Source organism: Centroberyx affinis, unplaced genomic scaffold (genome assembly GCF_046629955.1).
Source record: "Centroberyx affinis isolate AG114_WGS23_722 - 3 ecotype Tasmania unplaced genomic scaffold, CSIRO-AGI_Caff_v1 ptg001680l_1, whole genome shotgun sequence".
NCBI lineage: Eukaryota > Metazoa > Chordata > Actinopteri > Beryciformes > Berycidae > Centroberyx > Centroberyx affinis.
This window is the reverse complement of record NW_027280100.1, coordinates 91,992-103,128: the sequence shown is the minus strand read 5'-3', so window position 1 is coordinate 103,128 and position 11,137 is coordinate 91,992.

Genomic DNA, 11,137 nt, shown 5'->3' with positions numbered 1-11,137 from the left:
CGGTCACGTGTGTAAATCCTAAACAGGTGATGTAGGCCTAGTAGCCTTTTACGCACCTTCTTTATTTGTGGAATAAAGTTTAATACATACTGACCCCCAGTGATCATCATGAGTCAAAACAACTAGCCTATTAATTTAATAAAAAATCAATCATAGTTTAAGGGAAAAAACATTAATTTATGCATTTTCCCTTAAAAGACCCAATCCTCATATAGGCCTAACTTATCCTGATACAACTCACTATGATGATGTGTATGAATTTAATATCAGAAAACTCTATTCTGCCAATAAAAAAGGTGGGTAAAGTGACTTTACATGGGTCTAACTATTATCGAATTGATGTAACTTGTGAGCAGGACAAAGTGAAGAAATAACTGATGATAACTGACAGGATATTATTATTTGGTCAGTGTAATATGTCTTACAGAGGAATAACACTGAATCTCATTCTTTTCTATTATACTGTCAGCTGGGACTATTTGGTTTGGATTAGTGAATATCCACCATTGTCTCTCACAGCCAGAAACACAGTCACACAGATGGAAGGATGACAGGATGATTTTCCCGGGGATCGGGGTAGGCTATTTTATATTTTAGGTCTTATGGCACTATCAAAGATTTCAGAACGTTTAAGCAAATTATACCAAATGGCAACTGTTTCCTCCAATGCTTGAGATGACATTTCTATCCTTATTATTATTACAGCCTAAAAATTTGATGTAATTTGGAAGAAATAAAATATTTGATCAATTTGATAAATTTGATCACATTGACACCATGTTGATTGATTAGACTATCTGAGGCTGTTTAATAATAATAATAATACCTTCTTATCTTATTCGTTTTTATTGTAATACCTTATATGTTTTAATCTTTTTTATATGTTTTTATTTATGTAATACCTTCTTATCTTATATGTTTTTGTCATGTATGATCTTTGCCTATTTTTTGCTTTTTATTTTGAAGCACATTGAGTCTACGCCTGTCGTATGAAATGTGCTATGTAAATAAACTTGACTTGACTTGAGGCTGTAATAAGAAAGCCTGTCTGAATTCTTAAATTAGTGTTATCCTTTAAAGTGTCCTACTGTAAAGATGAGAAAGTGCAAATGTTATTAAAATATTGTCTGTGCATTAATATTAAAATATGAATGCACTTTAACTTAAAAACATTAGTGTCCTTGCTGCCTCGGAATTTCAAGTTGACTGAATCAGTGGTGAATAGTTGGGTGAAAGTTCAGTTGTTCTCATGTATTAAAACTCACTGAATGAAGTCCAATACGTCAGTGGTTCTCAACATGGGGTCCAGGGACCACCAGGGGTCCTTGAGGGCATCCCAGGGGGTCCCCAGCTTCCTTCCTTCCTTCCTTCCTTCCTTCCTTCCTTTCTTTCTGTCAAAATCTACCTTCCCATGCATGAAAATACATTAAATTCTGCAGAGTTGTCCAATCCGTACGGAGGTGAAATTGTTTCTTTTTTTTATTTGTTTTAACTCGTGGGAACAAGATCAATATGTCATGGTTACAAGTTACTACCGTGTGGGAATGAGATCTGTATGTTATGGAAACAACTCACTAAGGCATGGACATGCCGTGACATGATTTTGTTTTATGAACAACAGCTCCACCTGGCAAGTACAAAATGGATGAGAAGTTGATTGAAGCCATTCAAAGCTTCCCAGTGATTTTCAACCTTTTTCATATCAAGGACCCAAAGTTAGTCCACATCAGAGCCATGGACCCCCATTTGATGAGATTTCCTCTCTCGGACCCAAATCTGAGAATATTTCTATTGTTAGATATGATTTGGTCCAGAGTTCCATGACTATCTGTATTGTAGGTAGAGAGATAACAGTGAAACTATGATCAAAACAGTCATTCTTCTACATTCTCTAATGGTTTCAACTTCCTGTAAATGAAACAATGCTGAAGTTTAACAATTCATCAATTTGCTGGGGACCTCCTGGAACCCCCTCAAGGACCCCTGGTGGTCCCCGGACCCCACGTTGAGAACCACTGCTCTAGAACTTCTGCTTGAGAGACCATAGGAATGAAGTCTGTTGACTGTTAAGAGCCTGTTGTCTGGGATATAAAGTCTGCTTCAATGCTCAAAGGAAGCAACAAATATCCAATTGACATCTAACAAAGAGCTGAAACTCCTTCACCACCATATCATCAGGTTCTGTCAACATTGTTAGACTCAATCTGATGTCCTGATGTCTCTCTTCCTAAGGTGATCGCTGCCCACCAGACAGCTATCACATCCTGTCAGGGAGCTTGGATGACCAGGTCGTGGTCGATGTCAACGACTGTCTGATGATATTCCAGGTTATCCCCAAGATAACCACTAGAGACAAGAAGCAAACTGGGTGGACTGGCTGGCTAAGCTACAGGAGGAACCTCTTTAAAACTCCAAATAGTTTAGGGTTTGTGTGTACAAAAGATGTGTACAAAAGAAAAAAAGTAAATTTTCTTTATCATTTTGCATTCGTTCATTTTCATTCATTCTATCAAGGTATCCTACACTGTACAAACAATATACAAAAATCAGAGATATCTTCCTGATATTGAGTTCCAGCCCCTATTGCGCAATCCACATCTCAATTGTCCCAAACTCGTCTGCTTCTCTTTATCTTATTAGAGATATTGATAGCAAAAACTTTCATATTTCCACTGTACAAGGATCCATTATTGAGAGAGTTATAGAATATAAATACCTTGGTATTTGGATAGATGACAAATTCACATTCAAATTTCATATAGACAATCTTGTCAGCAAATTACGACTAACTTCCCTATGTTTTGTAGGAAAAGGATTGTTGAAGCTGTTTTTCTCTCTGTCATGGATTGTGGTGATGGAACTTATAGGCATGCCTCTGCCTCTACTCTTAAGCCCTTGGATGCTGTTTACCATTCTGCTCTTAGGTTTATTACTGGTGATGTTTATAGCACTCATCATTGCATCCTGTATGAAAAAGTTGGGTGGTCTTCTCTTTCTGAGAGACGTGATAAGCATATGTATTTATTTATCTACAAGGCCCTTATTGGGAAGCTGCCATCTTATATCACATCTATGCTAGACTGGTCCTTTGGACCACATCATACTCGGTCTAATGACTGGCTTTCATTGCAAGTCCCTAGAGTACTGAGCTTGGGAGATCTGCTTTTTGTTTTTATGCTCCAACCGCCTGGAACTCTTTGCAGAGCAGCCTACAAATTGACACTTTAGCAACCCTTGGTCAATTTAAATCTATGATCACCAACCACTTAACTTCTGTTTGTACCTGTTTTAATTGATTTCTTTTATATCTTGTATCCTGTATCTTTTATTATCTGTACATACATACTTGTTTTAACTGATTGTTTTTTGTATCTTGTATCTTTTATTAACTGTACTTATATACTTGTTTGAATTGATTGTTTTCTTTTATTGTATTTTTATTATTTTATATCTTTTATACTCAACATCATTGTAAATGAGTTTAAATAAAGGTAATATATATCTCCATCTCCTCCTTTGTGATTGGTACAAATTTAATAAGGGGAATCAATAAGGGATACTGGTTTTACCTGGATTCACCTCAACAGTAGACTTCATGAAAAGAAGAAGTGTCTCTAACATTTTGCACATTCAGTGTATTTTCCCGATCTGAGCTTGAAAGCATTGTGTTGCCAGATCCTTGACAGATTATGTGGTAAGACTATACATGTTGGACTGTTGGATATAACACAGTATAACTCATATGCACATCATAGGCACATTATAATTACATCATAACTGCATAAGAAAATATAATATATACAATAATGCATCATGAATCTGGGTTATGAGGCTGTTATAAGTAATATAATTACCACTGGGGTCTATATATTTAATTGTTTATAAGCACCTCATAAGAACATTATAATTACATCATAGTGGCATCAAAAAGAAAAAGGTTCCAGTGACATATATTATTTCCTCATAACCTGCTTAAGCCAGATTCATGATGCATTATCGTGCATTATGACATTTTCTGATGCAGTCATTATGTAACTGCAGCTTTCTTATGATGCGTGTATATGACTTATGATGAATTATAAGTAACATTTCAAGTAGTCTTTTATGTTTTACAACTGCAGTAAGTGACAAAATAATAGTATGACTGAACCATTTGCTTTGCATTGTGCAAATTAATTTAATTAAACTGACTTTAGGCTCAGAATTTGCCGGACTCTGCCTCTTTGTCACGCAAACTGTGACTTAGCGATGTAATTTCTGATATTTAAGCTCTTTAAATACCACATATTTCACCCTTATGAAGAGTAATTGAAAAACTTTTAATTCTGTTCATGTTTTCCTATGCTGTTTTTCCTTTCTGCTCCACTCCCAAACTTAGAGTGTGGTAATAAACCCTGCATCCTGTTTGCAACTTTGTAAAGGTTCTCTAGGACTACAGCTGATCAGATTTTCCTGGAGGAGAGGGTTCAAACTAGTTCAAATCTCGTCTCGGTTTGGAAAAGAGGCGCCTTCTGCATCAACCATGAAAAAGGTTCGAACGGCAGACGGCAGAGACATTAAAAACAAAACAAAAAGATGCCAAAAACAGCCAGGTTAGCTCATTCTTTACTGGCCGCTGGCACTGGCACAGCAGATGGTGAGTGATGAATGAGAGCTATGCTACTTGGAAAAATTTCTCAAAGTAACAGATGATGTCAACATGGATGGCTGCTGGTGTTTGTAAAAGCAATCTGCAAGCTCTTGGCTAAAATTAAGAACAACAGAATAATAGGTCATCCTAGAATAATACACTGAATGTACAAAATATTTGGGGCACTAACTCTTTTCATGAAGTGTACTGATGAGGTGAATCCAGGTAAAAGCCATTATCTCTTATTGATTTCCCTTATTAAATCTATACCAATCACAAAGGAGGAGATGGAGATAAAGAGAAGCAGACGAGTTAGAGGACTTTTAAGCTTTGAGACAATTGAGATGTGGATTGTGCAAAAGGGGCTGCAACTCATCAGGAAGATGTCAATATTTTTTACACTCAGTGTACGTTATGATTTAAAAATATCCTGCATAAATCAATGGTTCCAATTGTGCTAAAAACATGGATGTGACTCATCCGACCATACCCATGACTCTGACAATCTGGCATACTGTATATCAATGTAGTGACTGAGTTCCACGAAGCTGATGAAAGAGGGGGAAAAGTGAACCAAACATTTAAGTGTTCTCTTCAAACAGCATGTTTCTTCTGCCGATGTGGCTGGCAGTCCTTTATCAACATACCAAGATTGCCATAACGTTATAAGTGTAATGTATATTACTAGAATGGCTGTGTGATAACAACTCAGCAATACAGAGCATCATCTTGGTCAGAAGCAAATTCCCAGTCTGTGATATTGGAAGAAAGGGGAAAAGGACACCAGAGTTGAATTATTTTTTCCAAGAAATTATAGACTTTTCTAACAAGTTGGCCTAACTGAGCATTGTTATCCTATGAATGACAGTAAAAATAAGGTGTGTTTTATGTTGGTCCTCAAGAGACAAGTTTGCTTAACTCGTAGTATCTAGGACTCTTGGTCTTGTTCAGAAGAATTCCTACCTCTGATAGATTTTGATTAAAGCCTCTTTCTACAGAAAGCACTTTGCATCAGCCAGGTTGGTACTGAAATTATGCATAGTGAGAGGGTATTGAGTACCAGGTTGAAGAACAATCTCGTCTGTCAGCTTCAGACTGCTGAAGCCCCTATCCAGTACTGACCGACCCAGTGCCAAGACACAAGATACGTCCGTCAGTCAATACCACCAGCACCATCCATCCAGGGCTAACAGCTCCAAACCTCTTCACCCCCAAAACCCCAGCTGTCAGACCCAGAAACCTCCACCACCCCAAGTGCCTAGAGCTACAAGTTTCAGAACCTTCCACCAATAGATGATCCCTAAAGGTCCAAGCCTCTCCACCACCGATAGAGAGGTCCAAGGTCTAGAAACCCCTAAATATCAGGGACAACCGTACACGGTCCGAGCCTCCTCAACCGACCCAGTGCCAAGACACAAGATACGTCCATCGGTCAATACCACCAGCACCATCCATCCAGGGCCAACAGCTCCAACCCTCTTCACCACCAAACCCCAGCTGTCAGACCCAGAAACCTCCACCACCCCAAGTGCCTAGAGCTGCAAGTTTCAGAACCTTCCACCAATAGACGATCCCTAAAGGTCCAAGCCTCTCCGCCGCCGATAGAGAGGTCCAAGGTCTAGAAACCCATAAATATCAGGGACAACCATACACGGTCCGAGCCTCCTCAACCCCCGAAGACGAGCTGCAAGATCCAGAAACCAGTCATCTGCAGAACTCATCTCCAAAAGAGATGTGACCGACCCAGCGGAACTGCTATGGTACAACCGTACACCACATCCCACTTCTAAAGAAAGTTCTAGTGAAACGCTGCTGCCCATACATCTCTCAGACCTCCATGTCATCTATTTTTGGGAATTCCTCAAGTCAGGGATAGCTTTAGGGTGAATGAGGCAGATAAAATGTTGCTAGTGCAGAGAGCAAGCCCATTTACTGGCTTATGAAACGGATATACAAGCGTTCAAGGTACAATGTTAAAGCTACACAAGGCAACTTTACATTTTGGCAACCCCAAGTGGCAGTGGGAGAGAATTAAAGCCCGTTTCTGCACCCTCTTTCAAAGTTTTAAGGACTTCATTACCCAGAAACATGACGTCAGTACACTAAATGTCTTCTTCTTAGTGTCTGGAGGGGGTGGAGGTTGTACAGAGGTTCATCCATCGTTGGTGAGTCCAGCTTTCCCTGGACGGAGTGCTCACTCACTGCTGTTTAGGAGACACTTTTGGATTTCTTGCCACTGATCATACCGACACCCGAATTTAATTTGGGCAAAAAAGGCAAATCTACAGCGTCTCAGTTAGTGGGGATGGGACGCTCTTCTCTGTTGCAACCCCACTTTGCGATTTAAGCTGATAAGATGGATGTATTTTTACATAAAAATTTGCCTAGAGCAGCTTTAAATTTGCAGTACATGGTACGTTTGCAAACACAACCATATGGATCTGTTCAGATGGCAAGGAGGCTTCAGACTGATAGACAGCAGGAGGAGATCCAGGGAGGAGAAAGACAGAGACAGACGAGAAGTTCAAAGCCCTAGGCCGGGCGTAACGTTACCCATTACTGATTTCATGAAACATCAAGTGTATATACCGGAAAAGTGACATGGTGTCTACATCTGATAAATACACACATACAAACAAACAGAAATCTGATCGTTTTAAGGTTTTCAGAATGTTTTGAGAGCTTGCTTTTTCTGTATCCAACTTTTCAACGAGAATATTTGGCTTATTATCAGACGCCAAAGTATGAACAAGAGAACAACGCTACTAATGTCGACTCACAACAAGGAGGAGACATCTATTAGAAGTAAATGGAACATATTTCCCACCGATTCTAATCATTTTAGATCAATAGAGTTTATCCATCTTTTTAGACTGACTTAAATTCATATACCATATTAAGTGTATAGGGACTTTAAAAATATGTGTAAGTCAATGCTTTTCTGAAAATATTACAGATTTTTCTATTTGTCATTGTTTGACTGGAGATCATAGTTTAATCACCTTTTTTTATTTACCGTCTCCAACTAGTTCATGTTTTCATCTCCTTTTCGGAATATACACTGACTGTACTAAATATCAGGCACATCTTCCTGATATTGAGTTGCAGCATCTTTTACACCAGTGGTTCTCAACGTGGGGTCCGGGGACCACCAGTGGTCCTTGAGGGCGTTCCAGGGGGTCCCCAGAGAATTCATAAATTGTTGAACTTCAACATTATTTCATTTACAAGAAGTTAACACAATTAGAGAATGTAGAAAAATTAATGTTTTGATCATAGTTTCTCTCTTATGTCTCTACCTACAATACAAATAGTCATGGAATTGTGGACAAAATCATATCTAACAATAAAAATATTCTCAGATATGCGTCTAAGAGACAAAATCTCATCATATGGAGGTTTGTGGCTCTAATGTGGACTAAATTAGGTCCTTGATATGAAAAAGGTTGAGAATCACTGTTGTACACAATCGACGTCTCAACTGTCTCAAAACTTAAAACTCCTTCTCTAACTCATCTCCATCTCCTCCTTTGTGATTGGTACAGATTCAATAAGGGAAATCAATAAGGGATACTGGCTTTTACCTGGATTCACCTCATCAGTGGACTTCATGAAAAGAAGAAGTGTCCCTAATATTTTGTACACTCAGTGTATAGACGTCGGTCAGATTTTGCCGAGATTATATCCATAACACCATATCAATATCAACACTACCACTTAACACATAAAGACAGCTATTTTCTGCTAACCCCCCCCCCCCCACCCCCCCACCCCCTTCCGAAACTGACGGCAGCCCCATGCAACATGTTGAATAGGAATCCACTTCCAAAACAAGAGCTACTATTAAAGAAATACAGCCCATCGCATCGCCTGACTGCAGTTAAAATAAGAAATGAGGGGATAGGGGGTGGGGGTGAGGGGGTGGGGGGGGTCTGTTGAGGGGGTCACCTTAAGGTGCGCACCGATGAGGGTCACCCTGTTCGCCGGGGTCTCCTTTGTTTCGCCTGCTTCAAGTGAATCCAGTCCATCCCAGATCAGATGCCGTGGTCGCAGTCCACGTCTCGACAGATGTACCACAGGATCACATAGAGGATCAGCAGAATGGCAAAAATGAACAGACCGACCAGGATCGCCTTGGACACCGGAGAGATGAAAGACTGCATTTCGGCAGACGGGGGGGGGTTGGAGGGGGTGGGGGTGGGGGGGTGGAGAGGGGATCCTCCGTCAAAGATGCCCTGCTGTTGTCAATGAAGCTGTGGACACGCGCGCGCACACACGCACGCACGCACACACACACACAAACACACACACGCACTGCCGCCAAGTCCTCCCTGACGTCCGCATTGGAGTTGGACACGCGTCAAGCCCGGTCAGTGTGTGCGGCGTGAAGCGGCGGCACATTGGGAGAAAGCGTCTGCACAAGCGCCGTTTATTGCTTTGGCAAAAAAAAAAAAAAAAAAAAAAAAGCGTAGGCTATACAGAAATGAGAAGAGGGAATTCCTGGATTCAAGTTAAAGGCGCTTTTGTTTCTATCTTTCTTTCTTTCTTTCTTTCTTTCTTCATCCTTATCATCCTCAAGCCTGTAACAATATAATATAATAAGCAATTATTAATTCAAGTTAAGGACATCTTTCTTGCTTTCTTTCTTGCTTTCATCCTCATAATACATCTTCATCTTCCTCCTTATCATCTTCCTCCTCATTATCATCATCATCACCATCATCAAGCAATGATGATCTAACTGTAGCAATTACTAATATTGACAAAAATGACAAAAAGTTATTTTATTAATTTAATTTAATTAATTAAAAATTAGTATGTCTTTCTTTCCTTCTTTCTTTCTTTCTTTCTTCCTTTCTTTCTTTCTTTCTTTCTTTCTCGTCGTCATCATCATCATCATCATCATCATCATCATCAAGCCATGATAATCTAACCATACCAATTATTCATGAATTCAAGTTAAGGACATTTTCTTTTCTTTCTTTCTGTCTTTCTTTCTTTCTTTCCTTGTCTCATCATCTTTATCCACCTTCTCCATGGGCGTCAGTCGGGTATTTGATCTTGTAGTTTTCATCTTTATAATAAAGAGCACAGATCAAATGAAAAAACACCAGAAATGTATTTGGAAGCCACATCTAAAAAAAAAAAAAAACCCATAGTCATATCATAAACACATTAAGTACCAGTGTTCCCTCTAAGCAAGTTTGGTGATTACAACTCATAATTTATCACATTGATCCAATAATAATCAGCAGTTGTTGCTGTAGTGAATATGGAAGATTTGGTGGTAAATCATATAGCCTACCAGACGCATGGGGATGCATCATCATCATCATCATCATCATCATCATCATCATTATCATCTTCATCAAGCAATGAAATCCTAACCACAACAATTACTTAGAAGAATATGATGACACATGGAGTGGGTCAACCAATGGCCTGTGCCAGAGCCAATGATTAGAGATAAAAAAAAGATTTTCAAAATAATAGACTGTCTACACTAGATGGCACAAACGTCTCAGTGAAAACCCAGATACTATTGGAGGTGTGGATATGAAACCAGCTAACTCCTCTACTGACTGTTTTCATATGGAATCAGGTTTATTTACAGTAGTTCAGGTGTGTTTGTGCCCCTTGTGCTCTCGTGGCCTCTTGCTTTGCTTCATGAAAAATTCAAAGTCGCAGCACGTCTTGCATGAGAAAGAAAGGTTAACATTGACTTCCCTGAATCCAATAATCACAGTTGTAGTGGCATCAATTATATTTTCAGAAAAGCATTATTTTATGGCTTTTGCCCATAAAAGACCCATCTCTACATGACCTGTAATGCTACTTATTATGAATGTATATGCAATAAAGATGTTATGTCGGGCTATAAAGGTGGGTAAACTCGTTCTGTGAACCTTGCGCCAAAGTCCATTCAAAAATATAACAGTTAAGGCTTACTTGCTTGGTCGGTAAAGACGCATACCTCGTAGAATACATTTTAAGACCTTTTATTACTAATAAGGGTGTCCTGGTAAATTCGGCATACACTGGATCCACCAAGCAGCACCTTATTTCAATACAATATCAACTTTTATAATTGCTTCACACTGCTCGCTACCGCCTCCCGCTATGGTTTTGATGAAAGAAGATTGCGAATAACCAAAATAGCATAATACTAACAGGCACACCAGTTCTAAAAGTTGAAAGCTAATGATTTGAGAAAGGTCTTATGTCATTTTCTATCAGGTGGACACGTTTGCCGACAAGCAAGGACGGATTAAACTGCCACATTTTTGAACGGAGTTCGGCGAGAAGTTGACGTTCTCTCCATACAAGAGAACGGCTAGCTAAACTTTGTTCCACAAGTTAAATGGTGGCTAAACTTTACGTGAGTTAAGCCTGGGTTTAGCTTCCATTACATTCCTGTATAAAATAATGCTTATGTTTCTGAGATAATACGCATGCTTAGACTGTGTTTATTTGGGATTTTTTTTATGACTTATTTAACGCCCCTCT